We start from the raw sequence: 16666 nt of genomic DNA on the forward strand, positions 1-16666 counted from the left end.
AGAAGGAGCCAAAATCTTCTTTAGGACAGTGATTTATCCACCTCCCGAGCTACATTCTATTTATTTTATTTTTTTATTATATCATATTTAATTGTATCACACACATCATAAAAAAATATTTTAATATATATATATATTGATTGACATCTAAATTATAAATACTTTTTTTAACTTATTTTACCATTTTTTTCCATCTTAAGCTTACTCTTCAATATCAATTTTTTTTTAATTAGTTCATTTTACTATACTTTCAATTTTTTCTGTAGTTACATTATATATATTATTTCATATATTCTCAATAACAGTCTAAAGGAGAATCCAAAAAATATTTTTATAGTGCATGCATATTTAATATAATTATTTGTATATATTTAGGGCTTATATAGTGTATGCATATTTAATATAATTATTTGTACTTATATTCTTTGTATATTTATATATTATTTTTTAATTTTTAATTGATCAGTATTATTTTCTATAGTTTTATGTTGTACAAATTAATTAAAGATCTCCTCAAAACTTATATTGCTGCATGCTCAACCTTAATAAAACTTATTAAGTTCACTAGTTAAAAAAAAAAAAAAAGGCTAACTAATAAATTTTTTTTAAATGCCAGTTTTTTCTCTCCAAACCTTACTTGGATCAAATGGCTACTCTTAGAGATGAAACCTATAGTCTTCAACCTGATAAGTTTGATGGAACCAACTTTAGGAGATGGCAAAGCCAAATCAAATTTTGACTAACCACTTTGGGGCTCTGATCGATTATTGACCAATCCTCTGCCTCCTCTAGTTCAACCTCTCCTGCCACCCCTGAAGAAGACTATCTTCGTAAAGATAAAATTCTAAGTACCCTTTCTGATTCACTCTATGATGTTTATTTATCTACAAAGAGTGCAAAAGAATTATGAGATAATCTAGAGTCTGAATATGGCCTGAATGATACTGGTGTTGAGCGATTCAACATCACATCATTTCTTAGATATGTTATAGTAGATGATAAATCTATAAATGACTAACTCCACTAATTTCAAGAATATCTTAGGAAGCTTCAAACCAATGGAACCTCTCTCTCTGAAGAATTTAAGATCTTGAGCCTTCTTGATAAATTACCTCCTTCTTGGGATGGCTTTGCTAAAGGTCAGCTCCATAAGCAAGGAGAACTAATCCTAACTCAACTTCTCAATTCAATTAGGGTAGAAGACCAACATAGGTCTAAAACCCAGCAAATCAGAGTCCCAGATGCTCAAGCTAACCTAATCCTTACCAAATCCAAATCAAAACCTAATTTTCAACCAAATCAATAACACCAGTCAAACCATCTTAATCGATCCTACTCAAATAAGTTCAAGTCTAAGAGTAAAAACTTCAAGGCCAATAACACTAAATCCATCAAACCTACCCAAGGTCCATGTAATAAGTTCTACTTTGTATACGGAAGAACCAATCATCTTGCGAGAGACTGTTATCACCAGAAGGAGCCCTTTCGCAAACCTTCTGGTTCCTTGGGATCTCAAGCTCATGTAGTTGAAGGTCCAGAAGATACCACCTTTAGGTCAGTAAGCTTTAACTCTGAAGTTAATTTTACTTTCTCTAACCTTGATTGGTGGTTAGATTCAAGAGCTAATGTTCACATTTATTTTGATCACTCCTGATTCACTACTATTCAGGACTCAAGCGAAGGAGGTGTAATCCTTGGAACAATACAGCTACCAGGATCAAGGGACAAGAATGAATTAATTTGAAGATAACTTCTGAAAAATTTCTTACCCTGATGGATATATTGTATGTTCCAGACCTTAGGAAGAACCTAGTCAGTGGATCTCAGCTAGTCCAGAAAGGATATAAAATTATCCTTGATTGTAATAAAGTTGTGATAACTAAGAATAATGCCTTCATAGGAAGAGGATATATAAGTGAAGGCTTATTCAAATTAAATATAATAAATTATTTTATTAATAAAATTAAAAATTAAAATTATTTTGTGAATAAACCTAATCAAAATTTGTGGCATGATAGATTAGATCATGTACACTTGAGGAAAATCAAACATATGATGGATTTAAAGTTAATTTTCAAATCAATCTTAGATACATCTAAGTGTGAAATATGTGCTAAATCTAAACAACCAAGAAAACTATTCAAATCAGTTGAAAAAATTTTTTCAATTTTAGAATTGATACATAGTGATGTATGTGACTCTTCCAAAACTGTAACTCATGGTGGCAATAGGTATATAGTAACTTTTATAGATGATTTTTTGAGATATTGCTATTGTTACCTAATTAAATCTAAGGATGAAACTTTCAATAAATTCAAAATTTATAAGAGTGAAGTAGAAAATCAACAAAAAAAGAAAATTAAGATTCTTAAGACTGATAGATGAGGGAAGTATACTTCAAATAACTTTTTCTGTTCTGTCAAGAATATGAAATAATTCATAAAATAACTGCTCTTTACTCTCCACAGTTTAATGGTATGGCTGAGCATAAAAATCATATCCTTTTGGATAAGGTGAACGCTATATTGATTAACTCAGGTCTACTTGAGAACTTGTGAGAGAAGCTCTTATGTCTTCTTGTTTCATCCTAATTAGAATCTCTATTAAGGACAGTGGTAAGATCTCTTATGAATTTTAGAAAGATAGAGCTCCTAACTTAAATTTTCTCAAAGTGTGGGGGTGTCTAGCTAAAGTGAATATTCTTGAACCCAAAAAGAGAAAGTTAGGATCTAAAACTGTAGATACTGTCTTTATTAGCTATGCCCAAAATAGTAATGCCTATAGGATCTTAGTGATTAAATCAGATATTAGTGATATAAGTTATAATTCAATTCTAGAAGCTAGAGATGCTTTTTCTTTGAAGATATATTTTCTTTTAAAACTAGAATTTCAAGATCCCTAGAATGTGAACCATCTTCTTCTAGATTTATGGACTTAGAACTTGAAACTGAAACTGAATTAAGAAGAAGTAAAAGTATCATAATTGAAAATAATTTTGGAGAAAAATTCTTTACATATATTATAGAGGGTGATCCTTGCACATATGATGAAGCTATGTCATCATCAGATTCAGCATATTAGAAGGAAGCTATAAATAGTAAAATTCAATCAATCCTAGAGAATAAAATTTGAATTTTATCATATTTATCCTCCAAAAATGAAGCAATAGAAACTAAATAGATTTTTTTAAAAAAATTAAGATCAGATGGAACAGTAGAAAGATATAAACCTAGGCTAGTGGTTAAAGGATACAGCCAAAAAAAAGACATAGATTATTTTGATACCTATGCTCCTGTAGCTAGGATAACCACCTTAAAAATTTTGGTAGCATTAGTATCAATTCATAAATTAATAATTCATCAAATAGATATAAAAACTACATTCTTAAATGGAGAATTAGAAGAAGAAGTCTATATAAACCAACGTCAAGATTTTATAGTCAAAAGACAAGAACATAAGGTATGTAAATTAATTAAATCACTTTATGGATTAAAACAAGCTCCTAGACAATGGCATATTAAATTTGATTAAATTATCTTAGATAATAACTTTAGGATTAACGAACATGATAAATGTTGGTGCAAAAATCTGCTTGCGCCGGAGAAACTGGAGTCGCGATCGCCGTCGGGACCTGCAAAAGAAGTCTAAACCAGAGGTGGGGTTGCTTCGGTAAGACCCTCTGACGCTCAAGTCAGTTCTCTGCCTCAACAAGAATGGAGGGCTCGAACATAAATTTTAGCAAAGTTTCTAGGTAAAAATGATAGCTCAGAGAATAACGTATCTGGGGTCCCCTTTTTATAGGCGGAGGGAGCAACAGACTGATAGTGATGTTTGTAATCGTCTGGCAGTGGGCTGTCCATGGTCAGGAGGAGTTTATCATGAAGAGTAATGGGGTGGAGTCGTGGCTGTCATCATGGCTCGCCACGTGGAATCAGTTGCGGGGAGTGGAGCGGCGTCCGTTGTCGCGACTCGCCAGGGAGTGGTGGAACCGTACAGGATCCGCCGCAGGAAGTGGAGCAGAATCGTGGCCGTTAGTATGGCCTGTCAGGGAGTAATGGAGCTGCGTAGGATCCACCGCAGGGAGTGGAGCAGAACCGTGGCCATTATTGTGGCCTGTCAGGGAGTAATGGAGCTGCATAGGGTCCGCCGCAGAGAGTGGAGCAGTGCTGTCCGTTACTGTGGCCTGCCAGGGGGTCCAGACTTGTCGGTCGAAGCTCGATTGGAGTCGGTAGCTGGAGTCGGAAGCGAAGTCCAGCACCTGTAGGAGCTCGAACGAGGTCTTCCTGCAGTCGAAATAGAAGATGGAGTCCGGCTCGCATAGGAGTCCGGACGAAGTCTGCCTGCAATCGGAGTAGAAGACGGAATCCGGCTCACATAGGAGTCCGGACGAAGTCTACCTGCAGTCGGAGTAGAAGACGGAGTCCGGCTCACGTAGGAGTCCGGACGAAGTCTGCCTGCAGTCGGAGTAGAAGACGGAGTCCGGCTCCCGTAGGAGTCTAGACGAAGTCTGCCTGCAGTTGGAGTAGAAGACAGAGTCCGGCTCCCGTAGGAGTCTGGATGAAGTCTGCCTGCAGTCAGAGTAGAAGACGGAGTCCGGCTCCCATAGGAGTCCGGACGAAGTCTACCTGCAGTCGGAGTAGAAGATGGAGTCCGGCTCCCGTAGGAGTCCGGACGAAGTCTTCCTGCAGTCGGAGTAGAAGGCGGAGTCCGACTCCCGTAGGAGTCCGGATGAAGTCTGCCTGCAGCTGGCGAGATCAGGCTCCCATAGGAGTTCGGTCAAAGTCTACCTGCAATTAAAGTCAGAGGCGAAGTCCGGCTCTCGTAGGAGTCCGAACGAAGTTTACCTGCAAGCGAAGTCATGGGCGGAGCCCAGCTCCCGTAGGAGCCTGGGTGAAGCCTTCCCGCAGTCGGGGTCGAGGACGGAGCCCGGCTCCCATGGGAGTCCGGGCGAAGCCTTCCAGCAGTTGAGGTTGGGGACGAAGTTCGGCTCCCGTAGGAGTCCGGACGAAGTCTGCAAGCGAAGTCGTGGGCGGAGTCCAGCTCCCGTAGGAGCCATTGCAAAGTCTGCAGGTGAAGTCATGGGCGAGATCCGGCTCCCGTAGGAGTCCGGACGTCGTGAAGAATCTGGTCCTGCAATTGGAGTCGGGAGCGAGGTCCGGCTTCCGTAAGAGTCCGAACGTCGCGAAGAATTCGGTCGACGCTGGCGGGGTCCTGCCCGTCGGCAAAACATGGAAGCGTGGCGGGGGCTCGGCCATCAGGGAGGTTTGAAGAGACATTGCCAGAGGTCGAAAGTCAGTTGGATCCCCGGAGGGTCATTTTCGTCACGAATTTTGACTGGGGGGTATTTTATACCCAACACCAGTCCCCCTACTTTCAAGTTCGAATTTCGAATGAAGAAAGTACAGAAAGATTATCGCAGCCGAAGTTCTTCCCTCGATGTCCGCGTGCGATCGTCCTCAGATATTTTGGTATTTAATGTGCACATGCTGGAGCCTTTTTTCGATTAGGACGACCCGAAGAGTCTTTTTGGAACTCTCACTGGGATGTGATCCCAAGCATCGTGCCATGAAAGTCCGCGAACGGTCAACCCTAGGTCGCGATGAGTGGGACACGCGGGATACGTAGTGGGCACTGGTTGGCCTAAGGACACCTGCCACCATAACTGCGCCAGGCCCCATTGCCTATTTAAGCCCCCACCTTTCCTTCAGGGGCTTCACGACATCCTTCTTTCGCCTAAGAGCTTAGCCACTCAGCCACTCCATCGGTGCCCCTTCCGACTCCGAGCGTCTTTCGCGTCGGTCTTTGCCATCTCTGCCGGCTTTCCGCCGCTTCCGGTCCCCCGAGTCTCTCTAAGGGGTTCCCCCGCTGGGGCCTCTGCCCCGGAGGCCAATCTCATGATGATGTCACAGACTAAGAAGAGTGTAAGGAGGAGAACAGCAGTCTGCGAGTTCTCCGATTGTCAAACTACTGCTGAGGGTTCCCGCCGCCTTAACTGGGGCTCAAGGGAGAATTCCTTCAACAACATGGGTTTAATAACGGAGACAACCGGTGAAGACGTTCTGCCTGAGAACTTCAAAATAGCCGAACGGGGCGACACCGATCAAGGGGGCAGAGCCTTCATCACAAGCCGTGACGGGGTCCTTGATGCCGTCGGGGCCGAGGGACCAGAAGCGATCGGCACCGACGGTGGGACAGCAGAACTTGTTGCGGGGACGGTGGAAGTAGCACATGCCGACCTTACCGGAACACCTAGGACGGTGGTTGTCATGGAGCACATGACGGTGGCGCATGTCTTCGGCGCCACCGCTGCCTCCGAGGTAATTCCGGTTCTTCTTGAAACAGGTCATCGTCGCCGCTGCCGTTGCCCTTGCTACCCCCTAAAATCTATCCCATCCTTTTCCCCCTAGGGTTGGGATTTCGAAGGTGGAGCGGAACGAGGTGGGGGGCGAGAGCCGAGAGGCTTGTCACACATGCTGGAAAATACTGCTGGGAAGGATAGAACCGGGAAGAGAAGTCTACAGCTCGAAGTGGCCTCCGGTGTATCCCTTTCGAGTCTTGTAATAATGTTTTCTTTTTCTGACCCTCCAGGTCTGGTAACGTACATCGAAAAATGAGAAGGAGATTTTGTTACTTCGTTTGCGCTTTGCATCGAATTGTTGTCTGCCAAACTTTCTTTCTTTACCATTGTTGTTGTTGTATTCCCTTCTCTTTACTTCTCTTCTTCTTTCTCTCTTTTCTTTTTTTTTTTTTTTTGACGTCGTCCATAGGTTGTCGGTAGCGGTCACGTTGGCTCGCCTTTCAGTTATCCTTCTCCTTCAACTAATAGCTCTGTAATATATATTGGATGAATAATATCAGAAAGAAAATTTCTGCTACCTCTTATACTCACGTGTTGAATTGTCGCTTGTCGAGCTTCTTTTCGATCTTCGCGTCATTCGAAGGTACCCGATTACCATCATATCAACCCGTCCTTTTCGTCTATGGCCGCAAATTTGTCCGGGGCCGCTCGGGTTTGGTGCCCCCCATCAGGGCTCGGGTTCGGAGGTCTGATCTTTCGTCACCCTGAGGAAGTCTCATCTCGGGCTCGTGCTGAGAGCTTCCTTGAGAGCTGGGGTCCTTGATAAGAACCCCAATCCTTGCTGAGACAGGGTTCTCTGCATCTTCGACGCTGTTTGTTTTCCATTCGTCACTGACGTGGTCCATCGCCTTCCTTTTTAGCACCTCCTCCCTTTTTCTTTTTCGTTTGGAATTTTTTCTCCGCTCTTGATGGGGCTACGGGAATCCGACTTCCATAAGCGAAGTCGGGGCGAAGTCCGGCTCCCGTGGGAGTCCGGACGGAGTTTACCTGCAATTGAAGTCAGAGGCGAAATCTGACTCCCGGACGGAACTTACCAGCGGTCGAAGTTGGAGACGAGGTTCCGGCTCCCGTAAGAGTCCGGAAGGAGTTTTCTTTTGATCAAAGCCGAGGGCGAAGTCCGGCTCCCGCAGGAGTCCGGGCGAAGTTTGTCCGCAGTTGAAGTTGGAGGCAGAGTCCGGCCCCCGTGGGAGTCCGGACGGAGTTTACCGACGGTCGAAGCCGGGGACGAAGTCCAGCTCCCGTAGGAGTCCGGACGGAGTCTTATTGCGAAGGGGCCGCTGGGGAAGGTCCCCCCTTTTTCTCTTCTGGTCTTGAACGACCAGACTTTAATTGATGCCGGGACGAGGTTCTCCTCCTGTCCCTTACAGGGCTGTGGGGGCGCATATGAGCGTTGTAGGGCCTCTCCCCCCATCCGGTCTAAAGAGAACCGGGCCTTCGACTTTGCTCAAGTTAGGACGAGGTTCTCCTCCTATCCCTAACAGGACTGTGGGGGTGCATATGGGCATTGCAGGACCTCTCCCCCCATCCGGTCTAGAGAACCGGACCTTCGACTTTGTCGAGATGAAGTTCCCCTCTTGCTTCTGATACAGTTTGTTTGGACTGCCCTGTCGACGTAAGATAGTGCCAAGGGGGGAGACATGTAGATATACAACTTTTAATTAAAATAAAGTTATTAGTAGTACATCCGTAAGTTTTTCGAGCTCCATGATCGCGGGAGGTCGGCTCCTCCGAGCTCCTTAAGATAATAAGTTTCGGGTCGGACTACTTCTTTGACCTCATACGGGCCTTCCCAGTTTGGGGCGAGCTTCCCTCGATCCTGAGGTTGCGAGACAGCGGCTCGTCGAAGCACTAGATCTCCTGCTCTAAAGACTTTGTTCTTGACCCGGGAGTTGTAATAGCGAGCGACTTTCTGTCTGTAGGCTGCCATTCGAACCTGAGCTACCTTCCACCTTTCTTCCAGCAGGTCGAGGTTGGCTTTAAGACCTTACAAATTTTGATGTTCATCGAATGCCACGACTCGTGCCGACGGGAGTTTAAGCTCAATTGGGATGACAGCCTCCGTTCCGAAGGCTAAAGCAAAGGGGGTCTCCCCTGTGGGCAGTCTTTGGGTAGTTCGATACGTCCACAACATATGATAAAGTTAGTCCGCCCAAGTTTCCTTTGCCTTTTCGAGCCTTATCTTAATCCCCTGCAAAGGGTTCTTTTAGTCACCTCAGCTTCGCCGTTCGCTTGAGGATGGGCTACTGATGTGAAGTTGTGGGAGATATTTAGATCTTCATAGAATTCGATGAATCTTGCTCCCGCGAATTGCCGCCCATTATCAGTGATTAGGGTCCTGGGCAGACCGAACCTGCATACGATCGACTTCCAGACGAAATCTTATACTTTTGCTTCTGTGATTTTTGCTAGTGGTTCGGCTTCAACCCATTTGGTGAAGTAGTCGATCGCTACAAGGAGGAACTTTCTCTGCCCCGACGTCATGGGAAAGGGGCCAAGGATGTCCATCCCCCATTGTGCAAAAGGTCATGGGGCACTCAAGGGTGTAAGCTCGGTGGCGGGCTGTCTCTGGATATTGGCATATCTCTGGCATCGATCGCACTTTCTGACATATTCAATCGAACCATGATGCATTGTCGGCCAGTAATATCCTTGATGGAGCAACTTGTGGGATAAAGATCTAGCCCCAAATGGTTTTCGCAGATTCCTTCATGTACCTCCCACAAGGCGTAGTCAGCTTCCGAAGGTCGGAGACATTTCAAAAGGGGCAAAGAGTATGATCTCTTGTACAACTTGCCCTCATAAAGGATGTATCGAGAGGCTCGATTTCTAAGCTTTCGAGCCTCTTTTGCATCCTGGGGGAGAACCCCATCTCAGAGATAGGTTATCAGTGGGTCGATCCAGCTGAGCTCGTGGTCAATTTTCATCACGGGCCGCGATTCTTCTGTACTCGGGCACTTTAGAACTTCAAAAAGAATGCCTTTGGGCAATTCGGCCGGAGCCAACGTTGCCAGCTTGGAGAGAAGGTCAGCCCTGGTATTTTCTAACCTCGAAATCTATCTGATGTTGAAGCTGCTGAAGGCGGGGACGAGCTCCTTTATCTTTTCAAGGTATTTAGCCATGCTGCCCTCCCGCGCTTCATAATTTCCGTTGACTTGTCCCACTACTAGTTGAGAGTCGCTGTGGACCCGGAGCCGATCTATTCCCAGCTCTCTGGCGATCCTCAGTCCTGCGATCAAAGCTTCATATTCCGCTCCGTTGTTCGTTGCGGGGAACTCAAAGCGCAGAGCATACTCCGCGATGATTCCCTCCGGACTGATCAAGATCAGGCCCGCACCTGTGCCTGACATGTTAGAAGACCCGTCCACGTAGAGGGCCCAAAAGCAATCAGAGGGATCTGCTTCTTCTTTGGGGGAGTTCGGTCAGGGCTTCAGGCCGTCAATTTTGCCTTGTTCAGGTTCGGCCTCCTCTGGGATAGTACACTCCACTATAAAATCTGCCAATATTTGGGCTTTCACTGCTGGCCTGGGTCGATAGTTGATGTCGAATTCTGTGAGCTCGATCGCCCATTTTGCCATCCTCCCGGAGCGTCCGCCCGGTGCAAAATTATCTTGATCGGTTGGTCGGTGAGCAGCGTTACGGTGTGCCCTTGAAAGTAGGGTCAGAGCCTCCGGGCTGCAATCAATAAGGCGTAAGTCAGTTTTTCTAATTTGGTATACTTGGTCTCGACGTCTCTCAACGTGCGACTGACGTAGTAGATCGGCCGTTGGACTTTCGCTTCTTCTTTGACAAGGACAGCCGCGAGAGCCATGGAAGAGACCGTCAGGTATAAAAACAGTTCCTCCCCAAGCTTCGGCTTTGCCAACAGCGGGGGTGAGCTGAGGTAGCTCCTTAGTTCTTCGAACGCCTGTTGGCACTCAGGGGTCCAACAGAAGTTCTTCGACTGCTTGAGGGTTTGAAAGAAGGGTAAGCACCGTTCGGCCGACCTTGCGATGAAGCGATTCAGGGCCGCTACCCTCCCTGTAAGGTGCTAAACCTCTTTTATCGACTTTGGGACGGCCATCTCCTGGATGGCGCGAATTTTTTTTGGATTGGCTTCGATCCCGCACCCCGACACCATGAAGCCCAGGAACTTTTTCAAGGTTACTCCGAAAGCGCATTTAGTCGGGTTCAGCTTCATTTTATATTTTCGGAGAGCGTCGAAGGTCTCCTCGAGGTCGACGATGTGATCCATGGAAGATTTGCTTTTTACGAGCATGTCGTCCACATAGACCTCCATATTGCGGCCAATCTGCTCCTTGAAGATTTTGTTTACCAACCGCTGGTAGGTTGCGCCTGCATTTTTGAGGCCGAAAGGCATGACCCTGTAACAGTAAAGGCCACAGTTAGTAATGAAAGCGGTCTTTTCTTCGTCTTCCGGTACCATCCTGATTTGATTATAGCCAGAGAATGCATCCATGAAGGTGAGGAGCTCATGGCCCGAGGTCGCGTCCACCAGTTGATCGATTCTGGGAAGGGGGTAGCTGTCCTTTGGGCAGGCCTTATTCAGCTTTTTGAAGTCTATGCACATCCTCCACTTGCCGTTTGCTTTTTTTACTAGGACAACGTTAGAAATCCAATCAGGATAATTGACTTCCCTAATGAATCCGACTTTAAGGAGTTTGTCCACTTCCTCGGCTATCGCCTCCTCCTGCCTCTCTGGTGCATGACCTCGAATTTTTTCTTTCGTCGGTCGATGCTTTGGATCGACGGTCAGGCGGTGCTCCATGACTTTCATGTCAATCCCGGTATGTCTGCTGGAATCCAAGCGAAAACGTCCGCATTCTTTCGTAGAAAATTGATGAGACGCATCCGCACCTCCTCCCCCAGGTTGGAGCCGATCATCGCCACATGCTCCGCGTTCCCGTCGTTCAAAGGGATCGGTACCAGATCTTCAATTGGAACGCCCCTCTCTTCAATGAGGTCATCGCGAGCATCTAGTCCATCGACTGGACATGGGTCAGATTGGTCGCTTCTTTGCAAGACTATGTTATAGCAGTGTTTGGCTAGGGCTTGGTCTCCTCGGACCTCTCCGATCCCCTGGTTGGTAGAGAATTTCAACTTCAAATAGTAGGTTGATATGATGGCTCGGAGAGCATTAAGGCCAGGTCAGCCGAGGATTGCGTTGTAGGCTGATGGCACCTTCACCACCAGGAAATTCATCAGAGCCCTGGATTGCCTTGGATATCGACCTGCGGCCACAGTCAAAGTTACTATTCCCTCCACTGGAACAGCATCGCTGGTAAATCCTACCAGAGGGGAGCTAATCGATCTCAAATGGCCGTCAAGGATGGACATTCTTAAAAAGGCATCGTAGAACAAAATGTCGGCCGAACTTCCATTGTCGACGAATGCGACGGACATCATAATTTGCTATATTCAAGAAAACTACAACCGCGTCGTTATGAGAGAATTAAACTCCCTGAGCGTCTTCTTCAGTAAAAGTTATGGGCTCCTCAATCTTTTGTCGCTTGGGGGGTACGGCCAGTACGTTGGTTGCTTCCTGTCGGGATCCTCCCAAGATGGTGTTGGCGAAATCCGTCGGAGGCCGATTGTCCAACCACTCCATACCGGCGACCATTGTTGGAGGATGTGGGGCCCAAGAAACCAGAGGTGAGGCCGGAGCCTGAGATCTGGCCGCGGAGGCCGTGGGTCGCCGTGTGGATGCTTCGCGAGAAGTCATCAGGCGAGGATCCAGTGGGGGGAAGGAGGAGCGGATGTCAGAGAAGATGACCAGAGGCGGTTCCGTTGAGTGCTCCTTTAAGAACAAGGGTACTGCGAAGGTTCAACCCCTTCCTCTAGCGTCAATCCTGTTGGTGCAAAAATCCGCTTGCGCCAATCCTGTTGGTGCAAAAATCCGCTTGCGCCGGAGAAGTTGGAGTCGCGATCGCCGCCGGGACCTGCAAAAGAAGTCTAAACCGAAGGTGGGGTTGCTCCGGTAAGACCCTCCGACGCTCAAGTCAGTTCTCTGCCTTAACAAGAATGGAGTGCTCGAACGAAAATTTTAGCAGAGTTTCTAAGTAAAAATGAGAGCTCAGAGAATAACGTATCTGGGGTCCCCTTTTTATAGGCGGAGGGAGCAACAGACTGATAGTGATGTTTGTAACCGTCTGGCAGTGGACTGCCCATGGTCAGGAGGAGTTTATCATGAAGAGTAATGGGGTGGAGTCGTGGCTGTCATCATGGCTCGCCACGTGGAATCAGTTGCGGGGAGTGGAGCGGCGTCCGTTGTCGCAACTCGCCAGGGAGTGGTGGAACCGCACAGGATCCACCGCAGGGAGTGGAGCAGAATCGTGGCTGTTAGTACGGCCTGCCAGAGAGTAATGGAGCTGCGTAGGGTCCGCCGCAGGGAGTGGAGCAGAACCGTGGCCATTATTATGGCCTGCCAGGGAGTAATGGAGCTGCGTAGGGTCCGCCGCAGGGAGTGGAGCAGTGCTGTCCGTTACTGTGGCCTGCCAAGGGGTCCAGACTTGTCGGTCGAAGCTCGGTTGGAGTCGGTAGCTGGAGTCGGAAGTGAAGTCCGACACCTGTAGGAGCTCGGACGAGGTCTTCCTGCAGTCGAAATAGAAGACGGAGTCTGGCTCGCGTAGGAGTCTGGACGAAGTCTGCCTGCAGTCGGAGTAGAAGATGAAATTCGGCTCACGTAGGAGTCCGGACGAAGTCTGCCTGCAATCGGAGTAGAAGACGGAGTCCGGCTCCCGTAGGAGTCCGGACGAAGTCTGCCTGCAGTTGGAGTAGAAAATGGAGTCTGGCTCCCGTAGGAGTCCAGACGAAATCTGCCTGCAGTCAGAGTAGAAGACGGAGTCCGGCTCCCGTAGGAGTCCGGACGAAGTCTGCCTGCAGTCGGAGTAGAAGACGGAGTCCGACTCCCGTAGGAGTCCGGACGAAGTCTTCCTGCAGTCAGAGTAGAAGGCGGAGTCTGACTCCCGTAGGAGTCCGGATGAAGTCTGCCTGCAGCTGGTGAGATCAGGCTCCCGTAGGAGTCCGGTCAAAGTCTACCTGCAATTAAAGTCAGAGGCGAAGTCCGGCTCTCGTAGGAGTCCAGACGAAGTTTACCTGCAAGCGAAGTGGTGGGCGAAGCCCGGCTCCCGTAGGAGCTCGGGTGAAGCCTTCCCGCAGTCGGGGTCGAGGACGGAGCCCGGCTCCCATGGGAGTTCGGGCGAAGCCTTCCAGCAGTTGAGGTTGGGGACAAGTTCGGCTCCCGTAGGAGTCCGGACGAAGTCTGCAAGCGAAGTCGTGGGCGGAGTCCGGCTCCCGTAGGAGCCATTTCAGAGTCTGCAGGTGAAGTCGTGGGCGAGATCCGGCTCCCGTAGGAGTCCGGACGTCGCGAAGAATCTGGTCCTGCAATTGGAGTCGGGGGCGAGGTCCGGCTCCTGTAGGAGTCCGGACGTCGCGAAGAATCCGGTCGACGCTGGCGGGGTCCTGCCCGTCGGCAAAATTTGGAAGCGTGGCGGGGGCTCGACCGTCAGGGAGGTTTGAAGAGACGTTGCCAGAGGTCGAAAGTCAGTTGGATCCCCGGAGGGTCATTTCCGTCACGAACTTCGGCTGGGGGGTATTTTATACCCAACAATAAATATGTGTATTATAAAAGAAATAACTTAGATTTTATCATTTTATGCCTATATGTAGATGATATTCTATTATTAAAAATATCACTAAAAATAATATAAGAAACTAAAGATTATTTATCAAATAATTTTGATATGAAAGACTTAAGAGAAGCTGATATAATCTTAGGAATGAAACTTAAAAGAACAAATAATAAAATAGCCATAAACCTAACACATTCAATAGAAAAAATGCTTAAAAAGTTTGAATATTTTGATCTAAATCCTATCTCTACCCCATATGATAATAGTTCTCATTTAACTAGAAATTTTGGAGAACCTGTAAGATAATTAGAGTATTTCTAGAGGATAGGATCATTATTATATGTAGTAAATAGAATCCATCCTGATATAGCTTATGCAGTAGGCAGGCTAAGTAGGCATACTAGCAATCGTAGTGAAGAACATTAAAAAGTCCTAAAAAGAGTCTTTAGATATCTAAAAGGGATTCTAGATTACTCTCACTTGTTCTCCGATTATCCAGAAATACTAGAATGATATAGTGATGCTAACTGGATAACAGATTATTTAGATGTTAAGTCTACCACAAGTTATCTCGTCATGTCTGGAGGAGGTGCAGTATCTTAGAGTTCATGTAAACAAACAATAATAACAAAAAGTACATTAGAATCTGAATTAACTGCTCTTGACACCACTTACACTGAAGCACAGTGGCTAAAAGATTTAATTAATGATATTGAAATTTTTCTATTCAAAATATCTGTAGTACCAATAAATTATGATAGTAAAGCTCTAATAGATCTGTTAAATCAGTAAATATCAAATAAAAAGATGAACAATCATATTTTGATCAGATATAAGACTATGAGATATAAAATGAAAGATGTGATATCACTTCAATTTACAAGATCAAAGAATAATCTATCCGATCTTTTAACCAAAGGTCTTTCAAAGGCTTTGGTATTTGAGACATCAAAGGGGATGGAGCTTAAGCCTATATATTAGTCACTAGAGTGGACCCCTACCTTTACGTTTAGAGATCACAAGGTCAAGGTTTAAAGGGTAACGATCTCTGAGGTAACATCTGAGAGCACCGATTCTTGGAGTTTGTCTCTAACCCATCTCTATGGTGTAGTGCTCTATATGTAACTGTTAGATTGAGCATAGCTCTCAATAGATCCAAGGTTGAAAGTTTAGCAAAATACGATTCCGTTACACATACCCTTGGAGGATCTACCTTAGTGAAAGTAGTCGTGAGGCCGCGACTATGGGATTAGGACAAATCCCTAGTAACTCTCATGAAAATCAAGACAAGCACATGGCCTAAATAGCGCTCCCCACAATTTGATTAGTTCATCTTCATACTGTGTGTATTTTATATTAAATGCATGTTCAAACCTGGAAGGTACTTGTACTAAGCATAGTAAAAGCCTAATAAAGCTTTTAATATTTGCTGAATTTAAATATTTTATGAGTTTTGAAACTTATAGGGGATTGGTGACTCTTCAGAGTTTCAAAACTCCTTCTGTGTGCTCTCCACGTTTGCACGTTTGTTCACGCCATTCGGCCATTCTGCAAGAAGATCGCATGGCAACATTTCGTGCGGCCATTCTGCGATCGTTTTGCGAACTCTCCATGCACGGACGGCAGTTCCGTGTGCCGTTCTCGCACACGGAGCTTCCGCGATCGTCTGCGCCTATAAAAGGTGCCCCCTTCTCAGTTTTGAAATGAGAAAAAAAATATGGAGTCTTCCTATCTTCAAAAATTCTATCCCATCTTCAAAAATTCTCTCTCTTCGTGCTCTCTCTCTCTTTCATTCATTTTATTGATTGGGCTGAGGATGAAGTTGATCAGCATCCATTCAAGATTGTGCCACCGACAAGCATTGGAGTGCTTGGCTTCCGGATTGTATCTTGAAGGAGGGTGTGCGGCTCAGATTTTCGTAAGAAAAGGGACTGGAATCACCTTTAGGACAATGGTTTATCTGCCTCCCGAACTAGGTTCTATTTTTTTTTTATCACATCATATTTAATTGTATCACACACATCACAAAAAATATATATATATTTTAATATATATATATATTTTGATTGGTATCAAAATTACAAATAATTTTTTTTAACTTATTTCATCATTTTTTTTTTCATCTTATGCTTACTCTTCAATACAAATTTTTTTAATTAGTTCATTTTTCTGTGCTTTCAATTTTTCCTGTGGTTACATTATATATATTATTTCATATATTATCAATAACATGTGTGTGTATGCATGTATATATGTACAATGTATGTATGTATATACATATATATATATATATATATATATATAATACATATGCATGTGCATGTGTATGTGCGCGCACACACATAAAGCAAATAAAAGTTTTCAAAATCAAGTGTTTTCGTTCGCCTTGTCGGAAATCGACTTCTTAATTTCCAAGTTAACACAAATAAGTGGCTAAACTGAGTTGAGTGGCTGAAAACTCAAACTTGATTCGACTCAAAATACTCGGTCTAAAATTCGATTCACAATCGACTGAAGCTTAATATTCCAAGCTCCAACTAGGCTCGATAAAAAATAGTCAAAATTCGTAATCGACTCGACTCGATTCGAATATCAGCTGAACCATATTTAAATTTTAAATCGAATCTTAATTTACTAATAATATATATATTAATATATATTATAAATAAAATTAATTTTA

Source organism: Elaeis guineensis, chromosome 1 (genome assembly GCF_000442705.2).
Source record: "Elaeis guineensis isolate ETL-2024a chromosome 1, EG11, whole genome shotgun sequence".
NCBI classification, from domain to species: domain Eukaryota; kingdom Viridiplantae; phylum Streptophyta; class Magnoliopsida; order Arecales; family Arecaceae; genus Elaeis; species Elaeis guineensis.